Source organism: Nansenia antarctica (genome assembly GCF_963989245.1).
Source record: "Nansenia antarctica genome assembly, contig: SCAFFOLD_517, whole genome shotgun sequence".
NCBI lineage: Eukaryota > Metazoa > Chordata > Actinopteri > Argentiniformes > Microstomatidae > Nansenia > Nansenia antarctica.
The window spans coordinates 13,514-31,842 of record NW_027662655.1 but is presented as its reverse complement, the minus strand read 5'-3'; the positions used below and the strand labels follow the sequence as shown (position 1 = coordinate 31,842).

At 46.5% G+C, this 18,329-nt stretch overlaps 1 pseudogene across 1 annotated transcript; it reads right to left on the bottom strand.

Annotated features, from left to right (window-relative positions):
• Window positions 1–180: 180 nt before the first annotated feature.
• On the bottom strand, window positions 181–17,247 carry LOC308175526 (H(+)/Cl(-) exchange transporter 5-like; annotated as a pseudogene). The gene is made up of 7 exons: window positions 17,097–17,247; window positions 9,257–9,438; window positions 8,192–8,291; window positions 4,996–5,183; window positions 4,023–4,144; window positions 1,624–1,830; window positions 181–261 (listed from the first exon to the last, which is right to left on the bottom strand). The product of its transcript is annotated as a H(+)/Cl(-) exchange transporter 5-like (transcript).
• Between the last annotated feature and the right edge of the window lie 1,082 nt (window positions 17,248–18,329).

The following is an 18,329-nucleotide window of genomic DNA, read 5'->3' as shown; positions in this document are numbered from 1 at the left end:
GGGGTGAGTAGTTGGTTGTTCCCCCCCCGTCTCCCTACCACAAAGAGTTGAAGAGGCAACTTGAGACCAACAACTTCAGGCTCATTTATTCTGGTACAAACAAAGTCAAAAACAAGCTGGGAAGAGCAAGCAGCCGATTGGCCAGATCCTGGTTATGGATGTAAGTGGGAGGGGCCTCACCTCCTCCAGGCTGAAGAGGACTCCTCCTATTGGTGCTCCGAAGGCTACGGACACGCCCACCGCCGCAGCTGCAGACAACACCTGCAGGAAGAGCGGTTGGACATAACGAGTTTGGATCACATATCGTGAGCTTAGAATGGTAAGGTTCTATCTCCGTTTAGAATGATAAGGTTCTATCTCCGTTTAGAATGATAAGGTTCTATCTCCGTTTAGAATGATAAGGTTCTATCTCCGTTTAGAATGATAAGGTTCTATCTCCGTTTAGAATGATAAGGTTCTATCTCCGTTTAGAATGATAAGGTTCTATCTCCGTTTAGAATGATAAGGTTCTATCTCCGTTTAGAATGATAAGGTTCTATCTCCGTTTAGAATGATAAGGTTCTATCTCCGTTTAGAATGATAAGGTTCTATCTCTGTTTAGAATGATAAGGTTCTATCTCCGTTTAGAATGAGAAGGTTCTATCTCCGTTTAGAATGATAAGGTTCTATCTCCGTTTAGAATGATAAGGTTCTATCTCCGTTTAGAATGATAAGGTTATATCTCCGTTTAGAATGATAAGGTTCTATCTCCGTTTAGAATGATAAGGTTCTATCTCCGTTTAGAATGATAAGGTTATATCTCCGTTTAGAATGATATGGTTCTATCTCCGTTTAGAATGATAAGGTTCTATCTCCGTTTAGAATGATAAGGTTCTACCTCCGTTTAGAATGATAAGGTTCTATCTCCGTTTAGAATGATAAGGTTCTATCTCCGTTTAGAATGATAAGGTTCTATCTCCGTTTAGAATGATAAGGTTCTATCTCCGTTTAGGGCAGTTCAGAGATATTGAGCGTCAAAGTTTTTACATTCCATTATGTTTTGTGAGATGGAACCTTTGTATTTTATGAATTACTAACTCAAAAATTTCAATATTTAAAAAATAACACCACACAGGCATTAATAAACACCTAATGGATCAGATTATGTAAAAAACTCAATTTTGACAAAAATTGAGATAGAACCTTATAATTATAACGTCACGAAATGGCGGAGCCACACATTTGTTACTGAATGATTTACTCCAACTCTGAACACCCTGAAGCTTTAGAAACAACGCATTTCAATAACAGGTTCCTTTCTATTCCTCCTCCTCCTCCCCCTCTTCTTCCTCTCTCCTCCCCTCTTCTTCCTCTCTCCTCCCCTCACCTCTCTCCTCCCCCTCTTCCTCTCTCCTCTCCTCCCCTCACCTCTCTCCTCCCCTCCCCTCTTCTTCCTCTCTCCTCCCCCTCTTCCTCTCTCCTCCCCCTCTTATCCTCTCTCCTCCCCTCACCTCTCTCCTCCCCTCCCCTCTTCTTCCTCTCTCCTCCCCTCTTCTTCTCTCCTCCCCTCACCTCTCTCCTCCCCTCACCTCTCTCCTCCCCTCTTCTTCCTCTCTCCTCCCCTCACCTCTCTCCTCCCCTCACCTCTCGGCGCTTGGCCTCGTTCCGGCGGTACTTGGTGAAGAGGTGACAGAGGATGTTGCCGCAGCAACAGGCCACGTGCACCAGGGGCCCCTCCTTGCCCAGGCTCAGCCCAGACGACACGGCCAGCACCAGGGTGATGGTCTTGATCACCAGGGTCCACTTGCCCAGGTAGCCCCGGATGATGAACCCACTCAGGATGGTCTTGATCTGGGGGGGGAGAAGAGGCAGAGGTGGGGGTGGAGGTCGGGCTGGAGGTGGTGGAGGATTAGGAGTGGAGGGTGGGTGGGTGTGTACAGTAGATGAGGGGATGGATGGATAGATGGGTGAAAGACAGGATGGGTGGAGGGATGGATGGATGGGTGAAAGAAAGGATGGGTGGAGGGATGGATGGATGGATAGATAGATGGGTGAAAGAAAGGATGGGTGGAGGGATGGATGGATGGATGGATAGATAAATGGATGAAAGAAAGGATGGGTGGATGGATGGATGGATGGATAGATAGATGGGTGAAAGACAGGATGGGTGGAGGGATGGATGGATGGATGGATGGATGGATGGGTGAAAGCTACCCGCGTTCCAAAACATTGCGAAACACATAACACACTTACAATAGAATCGTATCCCTACTGAATACAAACTGCCAGGACTTCACTCAATCAAGTCTTGTTGTTCCCATACGCATGTCTACAGTATATAATCATACATCCCCATATTGAATATAAGACCAAAGGACCTCGGAGGATTTTGCAATGTTGTTCCCACATTGGATTCTACAGAACTACAGCAAGCCAATCAGAATATGCCCCTGCGTTTCCCCCGGGGTTTCCCAGCAGGGGCTGTTCAGTCTCCTCGGTTACGGCCTGGGTGACTGCTGACAAGAACGACGGCTACGCATAAAAACATGATTTGCTTCCCTGTTGACCTTAAATCGACCCCCCTTCCATTCCTATTCACGTTAGGGAAACAAACCTATAAATACTGTTTAAGCACATATGTGTGTGTGTGTATCATGGCACACACGTTATGACACACAAAAGGCACGAGGGCGGCGTGGAGGAAACAGACATGGTTATGGACAGCGGCGCGTCTGTCTGCCAGTGTCAATATGCTAGCGATTGTGGCGACAGCTGCAACTGTTTTAACCTTCTCTCAAACAGACCCCCAAACTTCTCGACTCCATCCCCCTCTCTCTCTCTCTCTCGTTCTGTTTCTCTCTCTCCATCCCCCTCTCTCTCTCTCTCTCCATCCCCTCTCTCTCGTTCTATTTCTCTCTCTCTCTCGCCTCCATCCCCCCCTCTCTCTCTCTCTCGTTCTGTTTCTCTCTCTCCATCCCCCTCTCTCTCTCTCTCTCGTTCTGTTTCTCTCTCTCCATCCCCCTCTCTCTCTCTCTCGTTCTGTTTCTCTCTCTCCATCCCCCTCTCTCTCTCTCTCGTTCTATTTCTCTCTCTCTCCATCCCCCCCCTCTCTCTCTCTCGTTCTGTTTCTCTCTCTCCACCCCCCCTGGCTGCCTCTCTCTGTCCAGAACGAACCACTGACTGTGACAGTTTATTTTCTCCAGATCTCCTCCGGCTTAAAATAGACGAACTCTGACACAGTTGGAGTGGGAAGTTTACGTAGACTTAGGTTGGAAGTCGTTGAAACTATTTTCTTTAACCACTCCGCAAATTTCATGTTAACAAACACAAACAGCTTTTGGCAAGTCGGTTAGGACATCTACTCTGCGTGTGACACGAGTTATTTTTTCAACAATTGTTTACAGACAGATTATTTCACTTAGGATTCACTATATCCCATTTCCAGTGGGTCAGAAGTTTACGTACACTAGGGGCGCTTAGGTGGCGTAGCGGGTTAAGCGTTGTAACCATGTAACCGCAGGGTCCCCGGTTCGATTCCGGCCGGGGACATATCCTGCATGTCATCCCTCCTCTCTCTCTCTCACCCATCCTTCCTGTCTAAATCTCTACTGTGTCTGTCAATAAAATGAAAAATATGAGTGGGACTGCCCCACTCAGAACTTTACGTACACACCATTAATTTCACTGTGCCTTGGGAAGTTCCAGAAAATGACGCCACGGCTTTAGAAGCTTCGTAACTCAAAACATCGTTTGAGTCAATTGGAGGAGTATATAGTACCTGTGGATAAATGTTAAGGCCTGCCTTTAAAAATCTAAAGAAAACCAGTCAAGACCACAGAAAACTAATTGTAGACCTCCTCAAGTCTCTGTGTGTGTGTGTGTGTGTGTGGTTCTAGGTGCTTACGTGTCTGTGTGTGTGTGTGTGTGTGTGTGTGTGTGTGTGTGTGTGTGTGTGTGTGTGGTTCTAGGTGCTTACGTGTGTCTGTGTGTGTGTGTGTGTGTGTGTGTGTGTGTGTGGTGTGTGTGTGTGTGTGTGGTCTTACCTCAGGGATCCCAGACCCGCAGGCATAGGGGCGAAGGCCCTGACCAGGACGACAGCCAGGAAGGAGAACAGCAGGGCCCACCAGATGTACATCAGGTAGTTGACTACGTACGCAAACGCCCCCTACAGGACACACGGGGAGGAACGGAGTCAGTACAACACTCCTACAATCTAGCTAGAAGAATGACATATGCAGGTAATACCTTTACTTAACCACTAGAGGGCGCAGACCCACTGCTAAATCCAGCTGCATCCAGTTGAATCCAGCAAAGTCAACTGGAATAACCTGAGCAGCCCTGTGGCCCCTCACTGGCAGAATGAGACAGAAGTCGGGAGCATGTGTGTGCGTGTGTGTGTGTGTGTGCGTGTGTGTGTGTGTGTGTGTGTGTGTGTGTGTGTGTGTGCGAGTGTGTGAGTGTGTGTGTGTGTGTGTGTGTGTGTGTGTGTGTGTGTGTGCGAGTGTGAGTGTGTGTGTGTGTGTGTGTGTGGCAGCAGCAGCTATGTGTGAAGATATGGTGGCACATTCTTAATGCATAGGTCTCTAAAGAGGTTTTGGACACCTTTGGTACGTTTGTGCGTGCGTGTGCGAGTGCGAGTGCGAGTGCGCGTGCGCGTGCGCGTGTGCGTGCGTGTGTGTGTGCGTGTGTGTGTGTGTGTGCCCCACCTCGGAGGTCCCAGCGATCAGCTCCGCCCAGCTCCTCCAGTGAGGACACTTGTGTGTGTGTGTGTGTGTGCGTGCGTGTGTGTGTGTGTGTGTGTGCGTGCCCCACCTCGGAGGTCCCAGCGACCAGCTCGGCCCAGCTCCTCCAGTGAGGACACCTGTCCAGGTGTGTGTGTGTGCGTGTGTGTGTGTGTGTGCCCTACCTCGGAGGTCCCAGCGATCAGCTCGGCCCAGCTCCTCCAGTGTGTGTGTGCGCGTGCGTGTGTGTGTGTGCGTGTGTGTGTGTGTGTGTGTGCGTGTGTGCGGGCCCTACCTCGGAGGTCCCAGCGATCAGCTCCGCCCAGCTCCTCCAGTGAGGACACCGGTCCATCTGCTGGAAGGTGGTCTGGTTGCTGGTCCAGCAGCAGTGCTCGTGGTTGTACCAGAACCCGTTCAGACACACGCCCTCCTTCAGGTCCGTCAGCCAATGGGCGGAGATGTCGATGCCTCCCGCCAGAGCACCTGCACGTGGGGGGGGGGAGGGGGGGGGAGGGCAGGTAGAGGTCAACATGAACCTCCATCTTAACACAGCTGCATGGGGAGACAGACAGGTAGAGACAGACAGACAGGTCAACATGAACCTCCGTCTCAACACAGCTGCATGGTGAGACAGACACAGGGTTCCCAACACCTTCTGAAACATCACATCCAAGCACCTTTCAAGGACTTTCAAGACTCAATTCCCTCAAATTCAAGGACCCAACACGGCGTAGTTTGAGACAGACCGAGATGAGAATTTATATAATAGGAACTATCCGCTCACAGACAACATTGAAAAAGAGAGGCTTGAATGTGTGAACACTAGATGGTCTCTTGCCTTCTCTACCACAGCACAGCAAAACAAATGTTGTGAAATATGTGTCAAGTTAAGCAATACAGAGACTTATTTACTTTACTTTTTTAGAGAGAGAGAGGGGAATTCAAGCACTTTCAATGACCCATGTCTATTTTCAAAAACTTTTAAGACCTTGATTTTTTTTTCTTCTCAAATTCACAAACTTTCAAGGATTTCAAGGACCCGTGGGAACCCTGCAGACAGGTACAGGTCAACATGAACCTCCATCTCAACACAGCTGCATGGGGGGGGATAGAAGATCATATGGAACAGGGGATGAACAGAGGAATGCCATTTTGTAGGAAGAAGAAGAGAAAGAGAGAGGGAGAAAAAGAAGAGGGGTAGAGGAGGTAGATGGACAGGTAGATAGACAGGTAGATAGACAGGTAGATAGACAGGTAGATAGACAGGTAGATGAACAGGTAGATCAGTGGTTCCCAACCTTTTTTGGGCCAGCGCCCCCCTGTCCATTATCCAGGCCTCTTACCGCCCCCCCCATCAAAAAAAGTAGGCTTATTTTCTTCCCTAAATATTAATGTTGACTAATATTCTGTGTTATATAATTTAAAAAGCATGTCACTGAATGCCAAATAATAGATTGGATTTAACTGGGCAGTTGGAATATCATTATCATTAGTTTACCAGAGAGCAGAAAAGCCATGTGAATGTGAATAAAAATGCTGTTTCTGAGTGTTAAACAAACTCAGACAACATCAGAGAATACAAACAGACTGCTACGGAACAGCAGCAATTTCACACATGTCCGATGCAGAACAAACAGTAGGCTACAAAACTGTACATTACAACTAACATTGTTAGTTTTTTTTAAGTGTGCTGGTGTTGCATTTCTCCAAATTGCTGTTTTATGATGCTAATATTTATTCATTTTTTATTGGACTTTGGGGGGGGGGGGGGGGGGGGTCACAATATGGCGGCAAACGCTAGGGGGCTATTATTTTAATATTTATTTAGTATTCTATGGTATTATTTTCATAAACTGACCACTTCGAATTTCTCATATCAAAACATATCAAAAGTTCCAAAGTTCAGAGCTCTGCGCTCTGGGAGCGCTCAGAGATGGGCGCTCTGACTGAAAACACGGTTTTGTCCGAGCGAACTGACCGTTCGTGCATTTACGAACGTACCCGTAATAACACTGATGACAGCTGATCAATACAAAAGACGCTGCAGCTGATGCGTTCGTTTCCAGGACATCACAAGAGGAGCAACATATCACAAAAAAGCGATCGTATATTTTAGTTTGCAAACACATCGCAATGCTAACCTCAGAATGGCACTAGGGATAACATCCACAACAACACTTACAGTAACACATTTATGTAATATACTATGATGAACCTGCGAGGGGAGGGGACATTCGTAGCTGATTTCTCTAGGTTCGATTATTGGTAAGCGACAGAGAACTTTCAGGACTGGTTTATTACGATCGCTTTTTGAGATAGGTTGTTCCTGCTGTGATGTTCTGGTATGGTGGTATGGTATTAGCACTCATTTTAACTAAATTAAATAAGCTGTATTGAAAGGAAGCGAACGAAGCGAACGCAACAATTACAATGAGCCCACAAACTGAAACATATGTCACTCAAGCATAGCCGACAAGGAAAACACTCATAGAAGTTGGGCATTGGTCAACATGATGTTACAGATGGGATGAACCGGGGTTCTTTCTATCGTAGCATAGTATTGCAATTTCTGCACTGTACATGAACTGTCAAGATTCTTCTACAATGCAGCTTACCCAGACACATTGGAAACTATCAAAAGCTCTGCCTTTGCTAGCTGAGTTTTTAGCTTCATCTTCTTGATGACACTCTCACTTTTATTTTTTGGGGCGCTGCGCTACGTGTGTCTGCATCACAGAGCCCGGCCAAGTTCAGAGCGCTCAGAGATGGGTGCTCTGACTGAAAACACGGTTTGTCCGAGCGAACTGACGTTCGTGCATTTACGAATGTGCCCGTAATAACACAGCTGTTTTTCATGAGAAAAATACTTATGCGAGAACGCCCCCCAAGAACACCTCAACGCCACACTTTAAAAAATATTTGTTCCAGCGCCCCCCGATGTTGTCTGAACGCCCCGTTGAGAAACGATGAGGTAGATGGACAGGTAGAGGAGGACAGGTAGATGGACAGGTAGATGGACAGGTAGACGGACAGGTAGATGGACAGGTAGATGGACAGGTAGAGGAGGACAGGTAGACGGACAGGTAGACGGACAGGTAGACGGACAGGTAGACAGGACAGGTAACGGACAGGTAGATGGACAGGTAGATAGACAGGTAGATAGACAGGTAGATAGACAGGTAGATGGACAGGTAGATAGACAGGTAGATAGACAGGTAGACGACAGGTAGACGGACAGGTAGACGGACAGGTAGATGGACAGGTAGATGGACAGGTAGACGGACAGGTAGATGGACAGGTAGATGGACAGGTAGATGGACAGGTAGATGGACAGGTAGGGGTTCCACATTAGCAGAGAGAACCACAGACGACCCTACACCGCATATATAAACCAGTAGCCAGAGGAAGCAGAGAGCAGGCATCAGCTGAAGGGAGAGAAGAGACAGGGAGATGGAGTGTTCCTGTGGCGACGGCGCCCCCTAGTGACTGACCTGACATGAGTCCTATCAGCAGCATGAGCAGCCAGCCGGAGAAGGCGTCACTGACACTGAGGAGCAGAGCCCACGTGGACGTCTTACTCTGACTGGTGATCTAGAGAGAGAGAGAGAGAGAGAGAGAGGAGAGAGAGAGAGAGAGAGAGAGAGAGAGAGAGAGAAAGCAAGAAGGAGAAAAGAGAGAGAGAGAGAGGGAGGGAGGAGAGAGAGAGAGAGGGAGAGAGAGAGCGGGAAAGCAAGAAGAGAAAGAGAGAGAGAGAGAGAGAGAGAGGGAGGGGAGAGAGAGAGAGAGAGAGAGAGAGAGAGAGAGAGAGAAAGCAAGAAGGAGAAAAAGAGAGAGAGAGAGAGAGAGAGAGAGGGAGGGGAGAGAGAGAGAGAGAGAGAGAGAGAGAGAGAGAGAGAGAGAGAGAGAGAGAGAGGAGAGAGAGAGAGAGAGAGAGGGAGGGAGGGAGGGAGGAGAGAGAGAGAGAGAGAGAGAGAGAGAGAGAGAGAGAGAGAGAGAGAGAGAGAGAGAAAGCAAGAAGGAGAAAAAGAGAGGGTATAGGAGGGCAGGTAAATAGAGAGGTAGGGGTTCCACATTAATACATTCCTAGGTTGAAGAAGAGGTCTTAGAGAGAACGGATTAGATATTCAATTGATCTTGTTGTCTTAGTTATACACATGTCCAGCAGGGGAAGGCTGGTAGATACAGAATCGGTGGTATCAAACACACGTTCCAATCCGCCCTTCCATTCTCAACCTCCAACAGCCTGCTGGTCATCCCCTGGTCGTCTGGGACCGCTAGTTCAAAACTTTTAATCTGGATCGGAATGATTTTTTTCTGATTTTGTTCTATGCAGGATCACAGCTGGCTGCTTTCCCCTCTACGTCTCCAAACCAGCCAGATAAGATCTGATCCTGGATCTGATGCTGGATAGCAAAAAAGAATCAGGGTCATTCTGACCCAGATGAAAAGTTTTGAACAACTGGGCCCTATGGTCCGACACTAAAGTGAGACCTTGACCATACTTGTTTTGACCGTGTTTGAAACACACACACACACACACACACACACACACACACCTCTCTGTGGCGGTCGCGGTCCTTGCCCTTCTCTCTGACCCAGTCGATGGTGTTGAAGTCCTCGTAGGTCCCCACCCTCGGTACCGGCTCGTCCAGGAGATCCATCAGCCGGCTGTTCCCGGTCCCGTTCATCCCGGCTCCTCTGACGTTCCCGTTACTGTACTCCTCATACCCGCCGGAGCCTGGGAGGGAGAGACAGGGGACCACTGGTTACACACGCTCTCTCGCACACACGCACTCGCACACGCGCACGCACACACACACACACTCATGCACACACACTCACTCACGCACACACACTCACTCACGCACACACACTCACACTCTCACACACACACACACTCACTCACACTCTCACACACACACACACACACACACACACACACACACACACACACACTCATGCACACACACTCACTCACGCACACACACTCACACTCTCACACACACACACTCACTCACACTCTCACACACACACACACACACTCACTCACGCACACACCTTGAGAAACTGGTGGTTTAATCAGCTCCACTATTGTGATCGGCCATCGATACAGAGAAAGCCTCAGCAGAGAATGTGCATTGTGACCTCAGAGAGAATGAGCTGTACTGTGAGCTACTGTACGGTAGAGAAAGGCTCATGTCTATGAGATTGACTTTAACCACATTTCTCAAGACAAAACAAAAGAGCCGGGACAGAGTTGCTACCGACAACAATAAACACCAAATAACAACAACGGCCAAACTAAAATATCTCCGTCATGGCAGGAAATGGCCACAGGAAGCCACAGCAAGGCCTTCTGATCGAAGCTTTTTGTGCGACACACAATAGCGTCCCCAGTGGAACGAGCTTGGTCATTCCCACAAAGCACCGTGTCATTCATCAGCATGTTTGTCAACACTTCCTGCTGGCTACGACCGAAACAAAACTTTATTGAGCCTAGTGTGCAGAGACACGCAGAGAGACACAGGCTCAATGTTGTCATTCAAATTCAAATACACACAATGCAAACTATCATACACTAATTTTCGCAAATGGCATGTCCTGTCTCTTCCATGTTGTATCTAGAAAGGATATCATTCTTATACATTCTTTTAAATTGCAGTTCATTAGTACACTTTGGAGCTTTTCCTCAAGGCCATTCCACAACACAACTCACAACGCAGATTGATATACAAAATCTTTTAACGTAAGATTGTGCGTAATGCTGTCTCATGTTAAGTTCTCCTCTAACATGCTCTAGTCTACAATAGGCCTAGATTACGGTTGGAATGATATGAATAATATGATTTTTGGAAGAACAAGCTCTCCTCAGCCTTATTACTGTAGGAGAGAGAGAGGAGAGAGAGCCTTTAAGCAAACATTCTTCAAACAGAGCAAATATTTCCATATCAACAGGGGTGCTTTGTATCAGCTGGGTTTAAATACCTCAGATAATCTGTCGAGTCAGACTGGTTCTTAGGGGAGGAAAACATAGGGCTGGCCCAAACCAGTCAAACACTATGACACACACACACAGAGAGAGAGAGAGAGAGAGAGAGAGAGAGAGAGAGAGAGAGAGAGAGAGAGAGAGAGAGCGAGAGAGAGAGAGAGAGGTAGAGAGAGAGAGAGAGAGAGGTAGAGCAAGAGAGAGAGCGAGAGAGAGAGAGAGAGACAGAGAGACAGAGAGAGAGAGAGAGAGAGAGGGAGAGAGAGAGAGGTAGAGAGAGAGAGAGAGAGAGAGAGAGACAGAGAGAGACAGAGAGAGAGAGAGGGAGAGAGAGGGAGAGAGAGAGAGGTAGAGAGAGAGAGAGAGAGACAGAGAGACAGAGAGAGCGAGTGAGAGAGAGAGAGAAATGGACTCTGGATCCCACTACAAGCTCAACTAAGAAACACAAGCACCAGTGAGCCTAGCCCCTTGACATTCCTAGGCTAGCTCCAGCACAGCGGGTGATAAAGATGTTGTGGGAGCTGCTGTCCTCCCATAGTGTCTACTGTCTGTCTCCCCCCTGACCTTTGTATCAAAGACACTGACAATCACATGACCACCAGAGAGCCCTGGGTAATGGACTCCATGGTATAATCTAATACATGAACTACACACTACAACTACACACACAGAGAGAGAGACAGAGAGAGAGAGAGAGAGAGAGAGAGAGAGAGAGAGAGAGAGAGAGAGAGAGAGAGAGAGAGAGAGAGAGAGAGAGAGAGAGAGAGCGCCCTGGGTAATGGACTCCATGGTATAATCTAATACATGAACTACACACAGAGACAGAGGGAGAGACAGAGACAGAGAGACAGAGAGACAGAGAGAGAGACAGAGAGAGAGACAGAGAGACAGAGAGAGACAGAGAGAGAGAGAGACAGAGAGCCAGAGAGCCAGAGAGCTCTGGGTAATGGACTCCATGGTATAATCTAATACATGAACTACACACTACAACTAGGCTACACACTGTAGTCATCACATGGTTCCTACTGCCTAAGCCACCAGGAGAGGCTGGCGGAGGGAGACGTCTCTCCTGGTACACAGACCTTTGTATCCTAAACACTGAAGGTCCCGTGACCTGAGGCCTGCGTCACAGAGTCTACATGGTAGTAATCTCGTGAGGTTAGAATTATAAGGTTCTATCTCCATTTTTGTCAGAATTGAGTTTTTCACATAATCTGATCCGTTAGGTGTTTATTAATGCCTGTGTGGTGTTATTTTTAAAATGTTGACATTTTTGAGTTAGTAATTAATAAAATACAAAGGTTCCATCTCACAGAACATAATGGAATGTAAAAACTTTGACGCTCAATATCTCTGAACTGCCCTAGACGGAGATAGAACCTTATCATTCTAAACGGAGATAGAACCTTATCATTCTAAACTGAGATAGAACCTTATCATTCTAAACGGAGATAGAACCTTATCATTCTAAACGGAGATAGAACCTTATCATTCTAAACGGAGATAGAACCATATCATTCTAATGTCACGACCTGTTAAATAGACAACACTGGCCATGAAGACGCCACAGAAAGACTGTAGGCTATGACTGAAAACTGAAAAGACTGACACGTGCACACACACACACACCTTACTAACACAAAAAGGTTTGAACTAAGGTTGCACAATATGGATGGCAATATCGCAATAATACAGTACAGTATCCCCTATCCCCTGAAATGTATTATAGGGTAAGAAAATACAGTGGAGGGGCACCCCTAGTCAAAATGCCTTTTACAATGAATATCTAAGTGAAAAGAAGCAAACCTAACCTCTAAATGGTACAAAGTACAAACATGACACATTTCATCACATTTTGCAGTTTAGCCTACATACACTCGTTTACAGTGTCAAAATAATAAAACAAGGAAAGAAAAAACTGGGAAAAACCCTGTCAGCTTTGTAACTAACAGCTTGCAAACGCTTCCTGTACCCAGCTAAGAGTCTTTACATTTTTAGAATATAATTTTTCCCCATTCTTCCTGGCAGAACACCTCTAGCCCAGAAATATTCTTTGGCCTTCTTGCATACACGGCATGTTTGAGATCTCCATAATATTCAAGTCTGGGGACTGTGATGGCCATTCCAAAACCTTCATCCATCTTTCCTGGAGGTACTTCATGGTTGATTTTGAGCTATGGATCCACCTCCATGCTTAACAGTTGGCAAGGTGTTCTTCTCTACAAATGCTTCACTCTTTTTTCTCCAAACATACCTTCTTTGGTTGTGTCCAAAATGTTCAATTTTGGTTTTGTCAGTCCAGAACACAAATGTGTTGTTGTTGTTGAAGCTTTTACAGTTTCCACTACATTCAACACATGGAGGGAGGAAGCAGCTATCCAAGCAGAGTTTTAGAGTAAAACGTTCCACACAGAAGTGCCCTGTCATATCCCAGAGCTAGTTCTACAAGCATCTTACCGTCCTCCATTAACACCTTCTTCTCATCGGCCTTCTTCCCCCAGTATTCCCAATCCATTCTACCTCTCAATCCCAACCACTGGCTGAATGGAGAGAAACTGGAGGATCCTTCCCTGATCTGGGTTGTTCCGGGGAAGTCTTATTGGCCGAGGAGGGTAGTTCCTGCGTAACGAGTCGGTGGCTGTGACATAGGCACCGTGACCCTGGCTGCCCTCTCACTGGCTGACAGACAGGCAGGCAGGCTGGGGCGTCCTGAGAAAAACTGGGAGGTCTGGTCCTCCTGTTCCATTTCCATTTCCATACTCCTTCTACTCCTTCTTCTCACGTGAACCGACTTCCTCTCCAGCCCTACTGTTTGTACTCGAGACGAGTGCAGAAATACACAGAAGCTATAATCTGAAGACTTAACAATACGAATATAGGGTTAGGGTTAGGGCTTCTCCATAATAGATGAACCAAAATTACACTCAATCAATGTGTTGATCGCTCTACCCCCAAAGCCCCGTTGGACTGTCACTGCAGTCTCTTTTCCGATATATAAAGTCTAGATATCTAAAGTCTAGATATCTAAAGTCTAGATATATAAGGTTTAGATATATAAAGCCTAGGAAGTGGTTAGTCTAGGAAGTGGTTAGAGCCGGAGGGGGAAGTCGGCCCACATTTGAGTCAGAGAGTTCCAGAGAACCTTGAGGCTGTTGTTGCTACAGTAGGTCATGTTCCAGTAAGGGTGATGTCGCAAGAGAGAAGAAGAGACTGGCTGAGTGGGGAGAGGGGGAGGAGGGGGAGGAGGAGGAGAGGAGGGGGGAGGGTGGTGGATGGAGGAGGAGGAGGAGGAGGAGGAGGGGGGTGGGGGGGGTGATTGGGGGTCAACAGGGAACAGGAACGGTGGTCATAACATCCACGGATAAACAGCTCATGCTGTACAGGAGATGTTCTGGAAACTTCCTCCCAGAAGGAGGAATGATTCAGATGATTCACAATCTCTCACACGCGCGCTCACACACACACACACACACACACACACACACACACACACACACCACACACACTCACACACTCACTCTCAGTTCCCCCTGTATGTTTCACATCTCTTTTCAGCAGTACGAGGGTGGTGAACTCTGACCCCGATGTGGTCTGGCTGCTGTGGGAAGCGACGTCAGCGTACCGAACCACCAGGCCGCTAACAACAACTAGACAACTAGATCTCCATGGTAACAACAACCAGACAAGTAGATCTCCATGGCAACAGTGGTATGTGCTCTCCTTCTACCTCAGTTTACCTCCCGTGACTGACCCCCCCCACACACACACCTTTCTATCTCTACCTCCCCTGAACAAACGCTTCTCTCTCTCTCTCTCTCTCTCTCTCTCTCTCTCTCTCTCTCTCTCTCTCTCTCGCTCTCTCTCTCTCCCTCTCCCTCTCCCCTCTCTCCCTCTCTCCCTCTCTCTCTCTCTCCCTCTCTCCCTCTCTCTACCTCTCTACCTCTACCTCTACCTCTCTCTCTCTCTCTACCTCTCTACCTCTCTACCTCTCTACCTCTCTACCTCTCTACCTCTCTACCTCTCTCTCTCTCTCTCTCTACCTCTCTGGACCACTCCTTCCTTCCACTCCCCACAACCTGAGCTGACCCTGCGAGGTACACAGCCTTTCCATAGCTTTGTTGCTGTATGGGTGTGTCCTGTATGGGTCTGGTCTAATCATTGACAGATGATATCACCCTAAGGAGGCCACAACACTGGAGTTGAGGAGGCAGATCTTAGTCACTTGATTGGCCACACACTTCACACATTTGCCATGGAGGAACAATTCCAAATCATTATTTTAAAGCTGTAGCAAGCAACTCACCAATAAACTCAAAGGTGCTATAAGTATGTATTATAAGTAATGAGCAGTTTGTGAACAAGAGCAGTTTGTGTTTTTCCATCCATCTGAATAGAGGTACTTTCCGACCATAAGGAGGAGGGGTGAAAAGAACAACACTTGGACAAGGAAGAGAATGCTGAAAACAGTCCTTGGGGGTGTGGCCTAATTGTGACATCACTGGTCTCCAGGCAGCAATGACTCTGACCCTGTTCCCTTCACACACACGGTTCTACTACAACACGACAGACGTGACAGGGTCTCAGTAAGACCTTCCCTGTAAAAAGAAAACATAACTATGAATCTGTTGCTAGTTCCTGTGTGTGCGCAGGGTCCCAGGAGGGGAGATGTCAGGGTTCAGGCCAGAGAGCAGACTGGTTTGCTTGCCAAATGTTTTTGGCTTGTGACCCCAAATTGCCATCAATCATTTCCTGTCTGTGACCCTGACAACGTCATTGTGGTCTGTGCCAACGCATAATAATATAACGTCCAAGAGTATTCTCAAACATGCTCTAATTGGTTGAAATTGAACCCCAAAACACTGCAATATAGGCTACAGGAGGTGCAATACACCAACAATGTTTTGCCTTCAAACAAAATCAAAATTTTCTTTTTTTAATCAGATCATGGAGGTTGGTTTTATTTTCTCAGGGGACCCAAGCCCCAACCCCAAGTTTGGGAACTGTTGCTATAGGATAGAACAGAGGCCTAGTCGACCTCATGGCTGTATTGGCTGTACTCCGTTACATCCAACCAGCGCTGGGCTCAACAGCATTTGAAACACTTTGCTTGCGCCTTTGCACCATTAAGAATATTCCATTGATTCCAGTGTCAGGCATCTGTGTCTGCATCAAACTGATGATTGACTGAGTTTACAGGTTAACTGATTGTCAAAGCATTGCTGTGTATCACCAAGCAGCGAGAAGGGTAATCACAGACAACAATAGTCGTCCTATAACTGACAAGAACTGAGAGATCTGAGACCAGCCAGAAATTCAGACAGGGGTTGACCTTGACTCCATTACTGAATACACTACAGGCCATATACCATTCCTTTACTTCTTCACCACAAAGGCAGCTACACAGAGATGTACATAGCTAGGCAGCTACACAGAGATGTACATAGCTAGGCAGCTACACAGAGATGTACATAGCTAGGCAGCTACACAGAGATGTACATAGCTAGGCAGCTACACAGAGATGTACATAGCTAGGCAGCTACACAGAGATGTACATAGCTAGGCAGCTACACAGAGATGTACATAGCTAGGCAGCTACACAGAGATGTACATAGCTAGGCAGCTACACAGAGATGAACATAGCTAGGCAGCTACACAGAGATGTACATAGCTAGGAGAAGCTTAGGTGCTCTGGAGCCTCTCTACAAGGCTAAGACACGGCATGACCACAAACACATGACACAGTCAAGACTGAGAGGAGGAGATAGCATATCAGAGAACATCATGTCGCCAGCGAATCAACTGACACTGTAAGCAACTTCATGATTGGGTTTTAGCACAAGACTGTATCCTATCCCCCCCCCCCTTGCAAATCATTTATGAAAATAATGTATCTTAGTGGAAATAGAGCAGACACTTGCAACTGCAATTATGCATTATTATATGATCCAATCAAACATTTGAGGACAAACATGCTTAGTGAATTAACTCCTCTCTACACTACACTTAACTCTTAAACCACGACTACTATTCTCCCATTCAGGGACAGAAAATATGGTTCAAATTAGGTCCAAAAAGTGTTCGACTGTCCCCGCATGATGTGCCTTGGTAGAGAGGCCGCTTGCCTGAGCACCATGATGGGCTCAGTGGACAACAGGACGACCCAGGGCTGCTCTGGTTTGGGGGGGGGGCTACAAGACCGGCCCAGTGGCCCAACCACCTGTGAACGTGGAGGAGCAGACCAGACTATGGAGGAGCACTGCCTCTGTCTGCCCTCTTACTACCCAACAACCCCTGCAGCTCAGAAGACTTTGCAGTGTTCAACAAGAATGCAAAGGACTGTGTCAAGAAATGGGGGAAACTGTCCTATAACCACCACGCTTCAGAGAGACGAAAAGAAGAAGAAGAAGTACCTGAGCTGAAGTCGCGGTCCAGAGGAGGCACGTCATCGTCGGTGTGGGTGAAGTCCAGCGTGGCGCCGGCGATGTCCACCAAGTCCTCGTCGTCGCTGGTCGCGCTGTGGAGGCTGTCGTAGCTCCCGTCGCAGTACCCGGTGTTCTCCATACTGACACTGACACCACCTCCCCCACCTGTAGTTGTGGACACAATCACAATGTCATCAACAACACTCCAGGGTCATTTTTTTATACGGTGCCTTTTCCGTCCCCAGTACTAAATCATGTTGTATTTTGTCTAAATTTGGACAAATACTAATTCCATTAGGTTTTTCATGTATAGTCAATTGTTATTTATTATGAATACAATGATATGGGCTTCTAAGTTGTTGTTTTCTACATTTTAAAAGCTTTGGTTAAAGATGTAAATGGGATTTGGGATGTCCCCAGTGTTGTTCATTCAACTTCAATCCAAAAAATAACTATTAAAAACATATACATTTCCAAATATGTTATTATTATTTCATTTTCCTGATCAATATCTATTGAAATCAAATATAGTTTTTATCCTTTTCTTTTTTATTTTGTACAAAAAAATAAGGTTTTGCTTACAATATTGCTTGTCCCTGCGATCACTGTCCACCCTGTTATGCTGTGTTAATGTCCCTTTTAAAAGAAAACCATATTTCTCAATCACATCACTCTCATGAGGTGACATCACATCAGTGGAGGGGATTTCAAATGTGGTAAGCTGTGTGATTTTCTACCTCTTTTACCATCTGATTTTTATGTTTTTATCCAGTGAGTTTAATGTGGTTGACCATAACGTGTCCACCCTGTTATGCCTAAATATTGAGGAGATCAATCAAATTGAATAATTTCAAAAAAAGTATTTAGTGCAAATTAGATTCCTCATCAAGTATTCATGGTCATTCTAGGCATTATGCTAACACAGGCAGGCTAAAGGCTAACTTTAACTCAAAATGTCCACCCTGTTAGTGTCCACCCTGTTAGTGTCCACCCTGTTAGTGTCCACCCTGTTAGTGTCCACTCTGTTCTGGAGACACTCGCCCTATTCAACTACAGAGGGTATTCTAAATAAAATAAAATGTAGGTGCCTGAGCTCGACCACTATGTTTTTCAGCAAGCTAGATATGTCCTTTATATAATAGAACATTAAAATATAGATTAATCAACAATTTATTTTTCACAAGTTATGAAGTCCAAATGGCACCTTATAAAAAAAAAGAC